Raw genomic sequence first — 6,000 nt, 5'->3', positions numbered from 1 at the left:
TGTGTGTGTGTGTGTGTGTGTGTGTGTGTGTGTGTGTGTGTGTGTGTTGTGTATGTGTGTGTGAAGCTAATTGCAAAGTAGCTGTGAAACAGAGCAGTGAGCAGTCAGTAACACCTGCAGGGACACCAACTGAGATTTGAAATGAGTTGTTTGTAGTACTCTTTCATCACATTGGTGCTCTTTTCTGGCCTGGTGGAAAAATACTGTGAGATATCAGTGGTATTTTTGGGACTGTGTGAGGTAACAGTAAAGCCTTGGTCTGTATGAACCAGGCAGTAACTTCTGCAATTCCTTGGCTGATTTTTATTTTTTTTAATAAATTAGCCAATTCCTTGAAGAAAAGGAAAGGACCTGAGAAAATGTTGTTCTCAGAGTAATGCAGTTTTGATGCAAGCAGAATATTTGCAATTATAGCAAACATTTGTAAATGAAAAAATGTATACACACATTCTTAGAAAATTAAAATTTTTTGTTTTTATTTTGAAAATTGCCAGAAATGTTGTGTGTTTAAAAGCTGAATTTCCTAACAAATCGAAAAGTGTCATTTGAAATCATTGGGCTGACCCAATTAAAAAAAAAGAAAGAAAAGAAACAACAAAAACAACCCTTTCGTAGCAACACGAAATGGGTTTGAATAGGAAAACAGGCTCAGACTGGTGACAGTCTAATTTCTTACTGTTTTAGAATGGTTGACTTCTAGCTCCTGGGGAGATGTCTTTATGGGTTCGTCACTGAAAAATGGAGTTCTTATCATTCAAACATGGCGTGCTGCCCCCAGCCCTTCCACACGTGCACTCCTTCTCCTCCACTTCTCATGAAATTCAGATTGTCATGATACCACTTTGGTTATTTCCCCATTTATGCACTAGCATCATGTAGGAATTACGCATGCTTTTGAGAACAATTTCAACCATTTTTTTTGGAAAAGCTATGGGTTACGAAGAAGTTATGCAGAAGGAAGAAAGCATTTCTGTAGCACAATAATAAGAAAATAATATCCTTTGTTTTCAACATTCTGGGAAGAAAAACAGTATTGCAGTACCTGTGTGTTAATCTAGATTTTAAGGTAAATAATGATATGTTACATAGCCACTTCTCTTCTGAATAGGGCTGCTTCTCAAAGTGCAAAGAGTCTTTTTAATTTTCTACTAAGTGGAGAAAAAAGTGCTGGAAAATGTGTCTTTTAGTAATTAATTTCCTGAAGTGAACAGGCAGTTATGTTGAAAACCCAGTTAGATTGGTAGGATACATGTCTGTTTCATAGCAGTAGAACACTGGAGCTCATGCAGCTTGCTTCTCATTGTCTCCCTTTATCTAAAAGTCTGTAACCTTGTTAAAGAGATGCTCACTGATGAAATTTGCTGAAATTATTGTTGATGCCCACTGTGCAGGTAGATAAGAACATAACACAGGTTAAGAGTTGCTGCATTTGCAGCAGAGGCGCGGGTTTTCATTCTGGTGTCAGCATGGACTGGCCTGATGTGCTGCCATGAATTTGGGAAAAGGAAAGCAGGGACCACGTGCCCAAAGGCAAGAGAGCACATGAAGTCAGCTGGGGCCTTTATGGGGCTGTGGTTGCTTACTGGGACATGGTTTGTTTCTCAAAGAGTTTTGGTGATGGAGACCCTTATAAGATGTTCTTAGGAAATGAGGCTCACCTTTAGTTGCAGACACATTATTTTGTTAGACTCCCCATGATACATAATGTGCCATTACCAGGATAACTATACCCAAGATTGTTGCAGCAAGCAATTACTTTTCCTTCTAAAACATTAACTTCATCCTTAAAGTTAAACCAATCCCAGAGCTTGTCAAAATTCTAAATTCATTTGCTAAAAACAGAAATGATGTCTGGGTTGTAGGGCCATACGATGCTTTTTTCTTCTTTTCTTCTGAGGTTCTTTATTCTTCCTCTGATTAATCATGATATTTCCAATATTTCCATACTGCTTATCTTCAAGATAAATACAGGTGTTAACTAATCTTCCCAGCATTCCCGTGAGGTAAATAATCAAATCAGATGCAAAAAGTAATCAGTATTTCCTAGGGCCAGGCCATGAGTCATCTGGTGCAGCTGGGGCCGGACTGTGGGTGTTGCTGTCTTCCAGAGCAGTCTCGTTTCCCTTAGCCAGGCATCCTTCCCACACTGAAGGGATTAGCCAGCAGAGCACGACTTCAGCAAAAACAGTGGTAAATAATAAATGAGTCGAGACTAAAAAGCAGAGATTTTTTCCAAGGATTCTGTAATACAGCTATTGAAGCTTCTCCAGTGAGACTCTGGCAAAGGCCGTTTGCATAGCTGCAGGTCAGCAGGGATGGTGATGAGTTTGCAGCCATGCTTTTTTTGCAACCCTGTGGATTTATTTGGCTTTATTGGGTTTTCTCATTTGAGTTTGCCAAATCTAAGTTTGCCAAAAAAGATGTATGAAAAAATATGTTATGTTGGTAAATCTTTCTCAGTGGGATGATTAGTAATAATTTTTGACAATATTCATAGTGAAAATTATCTATCTTTATTATAAGGAAATGTGTGCAAATTCCCACATGCACTTGGGTTTCAGTTGTAGCACTTTTGGTTACTTTCTTTGTATCTCTGCACTATTTTGTCTCCTTGAATCAGGCACCCAAGCCTTACAATGCAAAGAAAAGGCTTTTGAAAGGAAGCTCGCCCTGCATTGATCTTTAATGCTTCCAACTTGCTTCGCATATTTTCTGAACTGAAAATGTTCAAAATCCTGTTCAAAATGAACAAAATCTTGTTCTGAACTGTGAAAAATTTTGTGGTGCACAGCTTCTCTCCATCAAGTGAAGGTGAAAGTCAAAGAGGAAAGGCTGAGCTGAGCCAACCTGAGATGCGCGAGAGACCTTTTCTGTGTCGATCTCCATGGCTTAACTTTTCAGCCTCACAATGTGGGGAGGGAGGAAGGCTTTCTCATTTTCCTTCCTTGCATTATGGGATATATTAACCATAGAGTGCCACACCTGCTAAGTAAAGAATATCATTATATTTAACAGTTCGTAGGGGTGCTTGTACCTTGAAAACACTATGTAAATATAGCCTTCCTTCATCACTGGCCTCTTAAATGTATTAAATCTTTTCCAGTTTCTTCCTCGTTGATATTGACATTAAAAACAGCAGAAACTAAACCTTCAAAACTTTATTGGTGTTGGTTTAAGCAAGGCAGTTAATTCCTTAATACACAAGATCAGTTTAAATGAATTCTTTAGTGCATTGTCACTCTTGCAGTTGGCAACCCTTCACCAGAGAGTAGCATTTCAGATATTTTGTCTGAAATAACTGTGAAAAGAAGCTAATGTAACCTAGCCTTGGGAATAACTTGCCAGTGGTGGGTTAATGTAGATGCCTTTATCTCATCTTTCAAAATCTGGGAGTGGGGTCCACTTAAAGTAATGTCCTAAACTTAGGTTGTCTGTTTGTCTCCTCTTGTATCTTGTTGTCTCCAGCTGCCTTTCCTCTGGCCCTCAGAGAGCCCCGTTCTTCTCTGGTCCATCAGGATTTGTCCTTAGTGGAGTAAGCTGGTCCTGGCAGTCTCACACTCTCACCTATCACTGATGGCTCTTCAGCCTGAAAATGAGTTAAAATGCACCTCAGCATCCTTCAAAGAAGGGCAACAAACAAAACGTCTCTGTGAAAAGTGTAGTAGCATAGCCTCAAAACCTTGTTGGTTTTTTTTTTTTTTTTTTTTACTGTTGGTGGTTTCTATGGAGCTAAGAAAACAAAATGAGAGAGAAAAGCCAGGCCAAGTCACTGCTGCCAGCTGATGGTGTAAAAAAGCATATATAAAGTGAGTAACCAGAGCATTGCTCTATATATGGTTATGGAAACATGACAGCTTCAGTGCTTGAGACAGCAGCGTGTTTTCTGTTTCTGGACTTCACGTCTGCACCAAGATCAGTGAAATCCTTCTAGCTCTCACTGGACAGAGTGGCATCAATCCTTGTGTTCAGTTCCCAGTGTGTCTCAGATGCAACATCTGCTGCATATTGACAGAGTGGGATTCTGAAAAACCTGCTGGTTTTCACATGGCCATTAAAGTTCAAGTTATCTCAGCCATGTACAGTCATTTTAATGGACTCAACCCATTTGCTGTTTGGACGATTTATAAATGGATAATGCTCGATCACTTGACTGTTCTGACCAGCACAGCATCCCTGTCCTTAATATATTGGATATTGCAAAACTGAAGTACCTATAGGCTTTGGTAGCAGTGTCTAACAACAAGGATGCCACCTGATGCTTCCTGTGCCTTCTGATGCATTTGTGAAAACTCTCCCTTTTGAACCAATTCTGCATGTGGCTTTTCCACTTAGGTGAAAGCCAGTGCCAAGGGAGTTGGCTTTCTGCAAGCTGGAGTGTGATAGCAATGCCTTGCTCAGCAAAGCAACCTGAGAAGTAGCTACCTGCACTCAATCTCTTGTTCTAGATCGCAAAGTAAGCTATAAACACACCTCATCCACTAGAAGGCAGATGGGAAGAACAGACATTCCAAAATAAAGACAGTGATGAGTTTTAATCTCTTCCCGCTTTGCACATAGCATTTGTTTTGTAGGAGTGTAACTTTTTTATTAAAAAAAAAATCTTGCCAGGTGAATGATCCTTCTTTAAAATTATCCATCCAGTGCCCTGTCCATGAAGAGTAGCATGACTCACATTGTCTCTGCAGTAGTCAGTGGAGGAAAGCAATTTCTCTGAGGCAGGATCAGGGAGGTGGTGGAGTCTCCTTCTCTGGAGATGTTCAAGACCTGCCTGGATGCCTACCTGTGCGACCTGCTGTAGGGAACCTGCTTTGGCAGGGGGGTTAGATTCGATGATCTCTGGAGGTCCCTTCCAACCCCTACAATTCTGTGATTCTGTGATTTGGACAACCAAACAACCACCTACATACCAAGTGCACTGAGTCAGAGCCAGTAAGTTTGTGAGAGCTGAAGCACAGCTAAGCTCTTAAGATACTTCACTCAGATGCACGTGCCTCTTCAAACATGAAAGTTATGTTCTCTTAATTATAAAGTATAATTCAATATTTTTTCATTCATTTCACCTGAGGCAATACCTTTGTTACAGAAGAAATTCTGCCTGCTGCAGTGAGCTGGCTATCACAGTGTGACGTCTCCGAAGAAAAAGGTTGCTGATTGTAGCAGTCAGACCTACTCTGTCTTCCTTTATCAAATACATCAGGATAAAAATTGCAAAAAAATGCTTACGATTTCAAGTTTAAACAGCTGAAAAACCATTAAAGTATTCCTTGTATGGAGATACATGGCTAAACATGAATCAGCAGTGCCTCTGCCCATGTATCCAAGAACTCCAATGGCATCCTGGCTTGTGTAAGTTGCCAACAGGAGCAGGGAAGTGATTGTCAGCTCTGGTGAGGCCGCACCTTGAGTACTGTGTTCAGTTTTGGGCCCCTCACTACAAAAAAAGACATGGAGCGTGTCCAGGGAAGGACAGTGAGGCTGTGAGGGATCTGGAGCACAAGTCTTATGGGGACCGGCTGAAGGAGCTGGTATTGCTCAGTCTGGAGAAGAGGAGGCTCGGGGGAGACCTTATAGCTCCCTAGAACTGCCTGCAAGGAGGTTGTGGTGAGGTGGGAGTTGGCCTCTTCTCTCAGGTGACAGTAGTAGGACAAGAAAGAATGGCCTCAAGTTGGGCCGGGGAGGTTCAGGTTGGATGTTAGGAAAAATTTCTTTTCTGAAAGCGTGGTGAGGCAGTGGCACAGGCTGCCCAGGGAGGTGGTGGAGTCACCGTCTGTGGAGGTGTTCAGGAAATGTTTGGACATGGTTTAGTGGGGAAGTATTGGTGATAGATGGATGGTTGGACTAGATGATCTTGGAGATCTTTTCCAAACCTGGCGTTCTGTGATTCTAAGACACAGACTTGTTATGTTTAAATGAGTTTCCCCTTGTTTTTCTCCTCATCTTGCAGCTGTAGCCCAGTTATGCAAGGTGATCTTATTTACTTCATAAGAAAGTCTCTCTGCT

At 41.2% G+C, this 6,000-nt stretch overlaps 1 protein-coding gene across 1 annotated transcript in view; it reads left to right on the top strand.

Annotated features, from left to right (window-relative positions):
• CRYBG3 (crystallin beta-gamma domain containing 3) overlaps positions 1-6,000 on the top strand; it is a 91,192-nt gene that overhangs the window by 74,957 nt on the left and 10,235 nt on the right. The window lies entirely within an intron of this gene.

This window comes from Lagopus leucura, unplaced genomic scaffold (genome assembly GCF_019238085.1).
Source record: "Lagopus leucura isolate 7727_CA_CO unplaced genomic scaffold, USGS_WTPT01 Super-Scaffold_100001, whole genome shotgun sequence".
Classification (NCBI taxonomy): Eukaryota; Metazoa; Chordata; class Aves; order Galliformes; family Phasianidae; genus Lagopus; species Lagopus leucura.
The sequence above is the reverse complement of the archived record's forward strand: the minus strand, read 5'-3'. Positions and strand labels throughout refer to the sequence as shown.